Raw genomic sequence first — 8,726 nt, forward strand, 5'->3', positions numbered from 1 at the left:
TGGCAATTTTTGCAAGAATTGCTTTGGTGTCTAAGCTGTTCAGCTCCAGGAGAGGGTTTCTTGGCTGTGGATCGCAAGCAGCGATAGGCACCTCCCTGCAGCCCAAACTTAGGCACTGAATTCTATGAGAGGGACTGGGTTTAGCATACACCACGCTCCTTGGCATCTCCCACTGGCTAGCTTAGACAGCTCCCCACTAGTGTGCTGGCTTTTGTGGGTTCACGTTCTAAGGCACCTACCTCTCCTCATTCATTGTATAGGGAGCCTAAGTGCCTAATTCAGGCTTTGTGGATCCCATTGTTGTTCCAGTGACTTTCTAGGTGCCTATATCCCTTTGTGAATCCAGCTGGAGTTAGTGGAGAAGATGGAGGGGAAAGAGGTACATTGTCTAAATTTAAAAATCCTGGGAAAGGGCTAATTCAGGTCAGTTCTTTTTATTTAAGGCCCAGTTTAAAAATTCAGTAATACAGACAAGGACCTGCAGGTGATGGACAGCAAATTAGATAGGAGCTCACAATGTGCTTGCAAAAAGTAAGGGTTTAACTGGGACCTCGAACTAGGCTATTATATATATGGACAAGAAAGGTAATTCTGCTTAATACAACTTTGTTTAAATTACACTTGGAAGTACTGTATACAGATTTGGGCTCCCATTATGAGGATACTGATAAACTGGATGGAATTCAAAGGAAGATGACGATGATAAACTATTAGAGGATATGATTAAGGAAGGGAGAATAAAGGAATTTAAAATGCATAGTGCAGAGAAAAGATTACAAAGATGAGGCTGTGATTGTCTATGTAATTTTTCTCCCTCACACGTTACTTCAGGTATTGAAGATGGTTACTGGTAATAAACTTAGGGGAAGTGCCCTGAAATCAACATACTTTTCCTAATACCCAACTTTAAATATGTTTTGTTTGTTTGTTTGCTCCATTTCAGAAAAGGCCGGACTTGCCACGACAGGCCAATGAGACCTCATCTTCACTAGGAGAAAAGATTTGTGATTGTCAGATGCATGAGCAGGTTGAGATACACCCTAGGCTTCCTCATAGTCTTTACCTTCATCTGCTAACTCATGTTAAAACTACCAATTGCCTTGTCTAGGATTTTGCCTCATGTTAGTTACCAGCTAACACAAATTATGAACACACTTTTCTTTTCAAGTGAAGATGCACTCTGAGGTATTGTCTAGACTAGAAGTTTTTCAGTCACATTAATCGATTCCCAATTAACTCAAGTAAGGTAACATGTTTGGGAATCCAGGACACAAACATTTGTGGTTTACCTAAACATTTGTATCCAGGAACAAAAGTTTGTATTATCCAGACTAGCACATACAAACATATTAACTAATTTGAGTTAGCTGGCAATTAACTTGAGTTAAAAATTCTGTGTCGCCATACACTGAGGCAGCAACAATAGAAGGCTTTCAAAAGCAGCTAGATAAGCTGCTCCCCTAGTTTTGGATGATACATATGGAAGTTGGCTAAATGGGCTCTCAGAGAGTGGATAGTCTTTAGGTTCCATCAGCCCCCATGTAGTGGGGCAATTGCCCCACACCAGGAAGAGGAAGGGTTAAAGCAGGCCAGAGGGAGCCTGTGCAGAACCCTCCAATCAGAGGAGGGCTCACTAAGTGAGCCAATTGGGAGATGGCTTGTTGCAGCAGCCAATCAAAGCCAGCAGGGGCCATATATAAAGGGCTGCTCAACAAAACAGAGGATAGTCTCTCTGTGGTCTGTGAGAGAGAAGGACTGGCTGCCTAGGAGTATCATGGCTAGAGCAGCAGGATCTTCTGGCTGACTACTGTCAGACTGAGGCTCTGGAGGAAAAGCAAATAAGGTGCTAGGGCTGTCTGCACTTGCCCTGAGGGAAGTGGCTAATGCAGACTGCAGTTTGCACCTGGAGCAAGGGACTAGTGCCTGTAGCAGGCCACTGAGGTGAGCGGCTGGATTATAGACTGCTGGTTCCCTGCCAAAAGTGGGGGAGACAGCAGAGCAAGACACTTCTAGAGGGCTGAACCCAGAAGAGGACAAAGGGGGGTGGGGGTGCAATGTGGGTCCCAGAGTTGTGGAGAGAGCAAAGTGGGAGTAATGGCGAGTGAGACACCACTGGAGGAGGGCAGCTTGCAGAAGGACTTGAGCTAATTCCAGAACCGCCAGCAGGAGGTGCTATGGTGGTGAGGTTTGAGCTCTGTCACACCCCACTACAAACAACTTTCAGCCCTTCAGGCAACTCTGGGGAACCCCAGACCCTCCACCTGCCTGTGTCCCTGCCCCCTGGGACATGCTGCCCAGGGCAGGTGGAGGATCCAGGGCCCCACCGAGTAGTCTAGGCTCCCTGGGCAGCTCTTACCACCACTCAGCTTCTGGTCAGGCCAGGAGGAAGGCCATAAGGGAAGAGGAGGTGCAGGGGGTGGGGTTCTCTGGCAGGGGGTGGGTCCCTGTGGCAGGATGTGGGGTGAGCCAAATGTTCTTTGGGCCCAAGGCTACAATAAATCTTAATTGGCCTCTGATTGGGAGTGCTTGTGTGGATGCACAGTGAAGTGCACAATGAGTAGGTATCCCAATGTGCAACCTGCCACTGTCCAGTACGCTCTTTAGGAAGTTTTGGCAATGATGGTGGGGCAAAAACCAGTCACAGAGGGGTGACTGGGAGGAAGGAGTTAATATCCTTGCGTGCAACTGTCTCCATTTCATAAGGTCCTCTATATCCCATATTTTTTGCTCCTTTTTAAAAAAAAAATCCTATGAATCCATATTCCTCTTCACTGTCCTTCATCTCTGACAGACACATGGAGCCTGCACAGGTCTGCACTATTGTCATAAGCATTGCAAGCATAGGACTCACAATCCTGCATTATTTGCAAAGCTGCAAGAAGAGCTGCAGGGAACATGACAATTTGCTAGAGGATAGATTGCTGTGGGACACAGAGAATCAATTCAAGATTGCTGGTGGCATTCACGAAGCAGCTTCAAATGGTGGAGCACTGCTTCTGTGCCCAAAAAATGGGCACTGACTGGTGGGATCTCATTATAATGCAGGTTTGGGATAACAAGCAGTGGCTGCAGAACTTTTGGATGTACAAGGCCACATTCCTGGATCTGTGTGCTGAGCTTGTCCCAGCCCTCCTGCACAGGAATGTCAGAATGAGAGCTGTGCTGGCAGCGGAGAAGCAATTGGTGATAACACTGTGGAAACTTGCAATGCCGGATTGCTACTGGTCAGTGAGAAATCATTTTGGAGTTGGAAAATCCACTGTGGGGCCTGTTGTCATGCAAGTATGTAGGATTGTTAATTGTTTCCTGATACACAGGACTGTGACTCTCAGCTATGTACAGGACCTAGTGGATGGATTTTTAGCTGTGGGGTTCCCAAACTGCAGTGGAGCAACAGAAGGCACGAGTGTCCCTATTTTGGCACCAGACCACCTTGGCCACAGAGTCCATCAAATGAAAGGACTATTGTTGTTTTTTATGGTTATGCAGGCATTGGTGGATTGCCAGGAATGATTCACCAACATCAGTGTTGGTCATGGAAGGTGCATGACTCTTTCATCTTTAAGAAAACAGGACTATTCAGAAAGCTACAAGCAGGGATTCAGTTTCCTGACTGGCAGATTGCCAATGGCAATGTTGAAAGGCCAGTAGTGATCCTGGGGGACCCAACTACCCCTTGCTCTCCTAGCTCATGAAGCTGTACACCAGCCACCTCAATAGCGCCAAGGAAAGATTCAACTAGTGGCTCAGCAGGTGCAAAATGACAGTTGAATGTACTTTTGGTAGATGTTCTTTACTCACAAAATTTGATCTCAGTGGGGGAAAAAACATCGCAATGGTTATAGCTGCCTGTTGTGCTCTGCATAATATTTGTCAAGGAATGGGGGGCGGGGGGAGAGGAGTTGCTGTGGAGGTGGAGCAGCTGTCTGCTGAGTTTGAACAGCTGGAAACTAGGGCTATTAGAAGAGCTCAGTGTGGAGCTATTGGTCTCGGGGAGGCTTTGAAAGACCACTTTAACAGTGAGCCATAGTAATGCAGTGTGGTGACCTGTGCTATACCTAACCATGCTGTTTTGGGGCTTGTTAGGAATTGTATAATGCTTGGTATGCATCTATGAAGATAACACTGTCAATGCACCTATTAATGTTGTGGTGCTTGCTGTACATTTATGTTTGTTTCACTGTCACTGATCCTCTGAGTTGTCACACTGTATAATAAGTAATTGGTTGCTTTCAAAACTGCTGTGTACTCTGCAGCATATGTTGTGAACAAATAAAGATTGAATTATTTTCCAAATAATACAATTTTAAGTAACAAACACACTGCAAAGAAACCTTTATGCAACTTAAAAGCAAAAAACATTAACTTAAGAAATTAATGGAATGCAACTTAACAAGGGGAAAGAACATTCATGTCAATTTTAGCTACAAATACAACTATCTGGGCTTTCACAGGTCAATACACGTGAATCTGTGGTGGTCCTTAATGCCCCCCTGGGGTGTAGTGATATGGATAGGGATTCAGCCCTTGATGCCACATAGAATGTTAGGGAGGTGCTATAATAGAGTTCTCCATGGACTACTGTGGCACTCTGTACCTCAAAGCAGCACCCTGGAACTCCCACATTAACCCTGTCATATAATTATGATACATAGCCTACTTTGTATGAAATAGAAGATATATGAAAGGTCATGATCTGCTGAAACCCATTGTTCTATCCAAGTAGGTTTATGGTTAGTGTGTATGAGGTTATGAGAGTTTGCCGTCTGGTTGTTACAATGTATTTCAATAAGTCTGAGAGTCATCCACTGCCAGTTCTCCAGTGACCACAAAGGTGGGGATCCACTTCCAGGAGGCTGTTAAATGACCATTAATCAGCAGGGCGGCTGTAAACAAGGGATTTACAATGCTGTAAGAGCTGTGCAAGCATCACATAATGGGGCATTGCTCAACTCTGACTCCGCAAAGCCCACCAGGACATGTCTGGCCTAGTGTTTTCCTGGCACCTGGACTGAGGATATAAAATAAGGAACAGTGGCATCATGCTTTTACCTTTCTTTTCCACCACCTAAACTAGAAGTAACAAGAATGCTGGGAAGAAAGACCTTGAACTGAGGAGACTGGTTCCAGGCTTAAAGGGGAAACCTATGTATTAAGAACTAACCTACCTGCAACATCCCTTGGGGTGAGAAACTGCTTGGTCCAAATACTGCCACATCTGATAAGGTTTAAGATTTAGACTACATACTTACCTTTTATTTTCTTGGTAACTTTCTCTGACCTTTTGTGCCTACCACTTATCTCTTAAAATCTATCTTTCTGTAATTAATCTGTTTTATTTTTTACCTAAAAGTGTGCATTTTGGTTGAAGTGGTTCAGAAATCTCAGCTCTGCTTACAAAGGCTAGTGTGTGTCCTCTCCACATCGAGAGAGGGTAGACTGGGTCATGAACTTACACTGGTCAGGCTTCTGACCAGGGCAAAATTGTACAGTTCTGGGGTGCAAGACTGGGGGCTTGGGACATTTGTTGGTGCCTTTCTCTGTGATTTGTGAGTAGCTCAGGGAGCATTCACACTACTTAGTACAACAGCATGTGGAGCCCCACACCCAGCTAAGTGATAACCACCTAGAGGGGTTTGCTACTTGTCACTAGCAAAGCATTGTGAGAGACGGTTAAGGGGGCAAAGCAGTACTCAGTTACAGGCTGTATCCTGGGGATCCCATCACAACTACAAAGGGAGGCGAGTCCAGGATTTTTTAACCTGTAGTTCCACAGGAGTCTGCAGTATCATTGTTTGCTCCTGCAGAAGCCCCGTTATGTCCTGGTGCATCTACCTCTCCTTTTCCTATGCCTTTCTTGTGTCTGCTCTGTTCTTTGCCATACAGTCTTCAGTATTCACCCTTGATGCCCTCTGCTCCTGGTCTGATGCAGCACTGGCTTGCATGATCTTGCTGAGCATGTCATCCCCAGTCCTCCTTTCTCCTCAGTATCTGGCTCAGGCCTTCCGTGGGTGTGGAGGGGCTGCAAAGGCAGCAGCTGCAGAATAAATGCACAGAGGTACCACTGTCAGTATAGCCACAACAGAAAATTGAGTACTCCCTTCCCTTGCTCCCCTAAAGTTTTAAACAAGACATGATTCCTGACACTTCTGCTCTGGAGTGCTTGTGCACAGCACCAGCCAGAGTGAGCACAGTCCACTTGGGTGAGGGAAATGAGGAGAGAATTTCTCAGGTGCATGACCCTATAATATAGGGCAATGACACTAAATACTGGCACCATTTTCCACAGGCTGTGGTGATTTTAGCTGATCTGTTCCTCTTGAGGGTGACAAAGCACAGAGAACCCAGCTGCTGCTGCCATCCCAAAGCTGCTCAGGCCTGTATTGTGCTAGCCTGCATACCGCAATGGTGCCTGCTGAAGTTATCGCTGACTGGTGTGGGAGGAAGAAATAAGGCTGCTATCTCTCGATCCCTTTGAGAGAGGATTGCAAAGTAACTCCATCAAAGCGTCATTGAGATCTCTCAGGAAGATCCCCGTGTACATAAACAAATTGCACCCCACTGCCTAACAGTACAGGGGGATGAAAAGCAGACAACTGCTATCTCTCTCTTCGTACTGCTAACTCTTCTGGTACGAGTATATTAATGAAAAGTCGATAGCTGTTAAGTGGAGGGTGCCAACTGTACATCACTGTAATGGGAAATACATTTGCACAGTTACCTGAGGTTCTTTCCCCTGCATCAGACTTGTCTGTGATTGACTGCTGGGACTGACTGGACTGCGGTGGAGTCTCAAACAGGTCCTGGCTTAGCTGGATCCCCACCCTCTGGGTCGCATGTCCCCCATCCTCCTGCTCTTTCTTCTCCTCCTCGGCCACAGGGGACTGACTCGCACTCCTTGGAGGCATCTAGAGTGATCTGTTGTATGGTGATGGGTTCTCTGCCAACTAGGCACGCAGCGCTTTGTAAAAGCAGCCAACCTAAGGGTTGGTACTGGATCAACTGTTTGCTTCCCTGGCCCTCTGGTAGCCTGCTTCAGTTCCTTTGCTTTCACGTGGCAATGCTGCTGGTCCCTGTAGTACCCCTGCTCCTGCATCTTGTGTGCAAACTGCTCATAGACGTCCACTTTTCTAAGGCTTGCAGAGCCTCTTGTTCTCCATAGGCCCAGGAGATCTAATCTTTTGTCTACTCTTAGCAGAGTGTGTGGCTGGCGTGGTCAGCTGGGCAAAAGTTACACACAAGGGAGAACTGCTAGGTGTACTTGCCAAGCTGGACAATCGAGAAAAGGCATTTCAGAAATTTGCAGGGCTTTAAAAGGGAGTGGAAGGGTCTTCTGGTCTGCATGACACCTGGCCAGTAGAATGCACAATTGTGAGGAGAGCAGTCAGTCTCAGGCATTGTGGGACAGCAGCTGGAGGAACATTAGGGTTGACATATGTAACATGGTGTCTACACCTGCACTGCATAGACCTCAGTACATCAACCATGGCTCAATGCTGCTCAGGGAGGTGGTCGCTATGTCGCTGTAATAGGGTGCTTATGTCAGTGGGAGACAAATTTTAATATAGACACATGCACAACTAGATTGACGCAAGGTGTCTTACGCCAGCCTAACTTTGGAGCGTAGACCAGACCTTAGAAAAGCAGCAGTCCTCAGCAAATTTCACATTGGAATGAAATTTCAGGAGGCAATTTCTAACAATTCAGGTTACTGGATTTTTGCTAGTGTAATAGAGGCTAGCAAGAGGAAAACATAGCTCAGTAGTGGGAAGAATATAAAACCTTTTTAATTGGCAAAAAGAGAAACAATATTAAATGTGTCAGATGCATGCTGCCTCTTGATCCTTCTGCTATCTTAGACCATCCTCTTCCCCCTCCCCCCACACCCACACACATACGTAGGGAGAGTATCCAGGAGCAAAACTGTAAAATGTAAAGTCCCAGTGATGTGATATTTGTCCAGCGGTGGCAAAGACAAAGGGAGAGCTTCTGCTGGAATCCTCAGGAATACAAGTTACTGGGAGCACATTGAACCTGTCCTTCCTTCATTACACCTGCTCCTCACAGACTAAATATCATGTCAAATTCAAGATCTCAGTTCTCATCTTCAAGGCTCTTAAAGATCTTGGCCTAGGAGACTACAAAAATCACTACATTTATCTGAGGTGAAGATGTCAGCTCTGGCACAACAAATCTGGCTATCCTCTAAAGAGTAAAGACTGTGCAGGAGAAAAAGCTTTCTTGGAGGCTGGTCTCAGTCCATGCTATTTGCCTCCCAAAGGAATGACAAGCCACCTCTAATCTCACTACTTTCTGTTCCAAGAGCAGAAAGCACTTTGATCTTGCCTTCTCTGACAAGGAATACATACACAACTCCTCCCTACACTCCTTATTGTTTGAGGCATAGCTAGAAAGCATTCATACTGCGGTGATAGGCATAGTATAAGAATCTGAATACAGCAGAATAGCTATGGCTGCTGGTGGAGCACTTTATTCCCCTCAAGGGTTAGCCCAAGCCCCAGGGAAGTTTATTTCCTTCAGATTCTGTAGTTGGGAGAGAGGGTTTTCAGGGGGCCTTGTGTGCCTGGGAGGCCTATTATGTTCAGTATCAGGGCCCACACCATTCTGTTTCTTTGATTTAATGCCCTCACGTGTATACTTCCTGAGGACCAGCTTAATAATGACATATTAATATTGTTTAGCCTGAGGAGTTAGTTAATATTCAG

This window comes from Eretmochelys imbricata, chromosome 1, assembly GCF_965152235.1.
Source record: "Eretmochelys imbricata isolate rEreImb1 chromosome 1, rEreImb1.hap1, whole genome shotgun sequence".
Classification (NCBI taxonomy): Eukaryota; Metazoa; Chordata; order Testudines; family Cheloniidae; genus Eretmochelys; species Eretmochelys imbricata.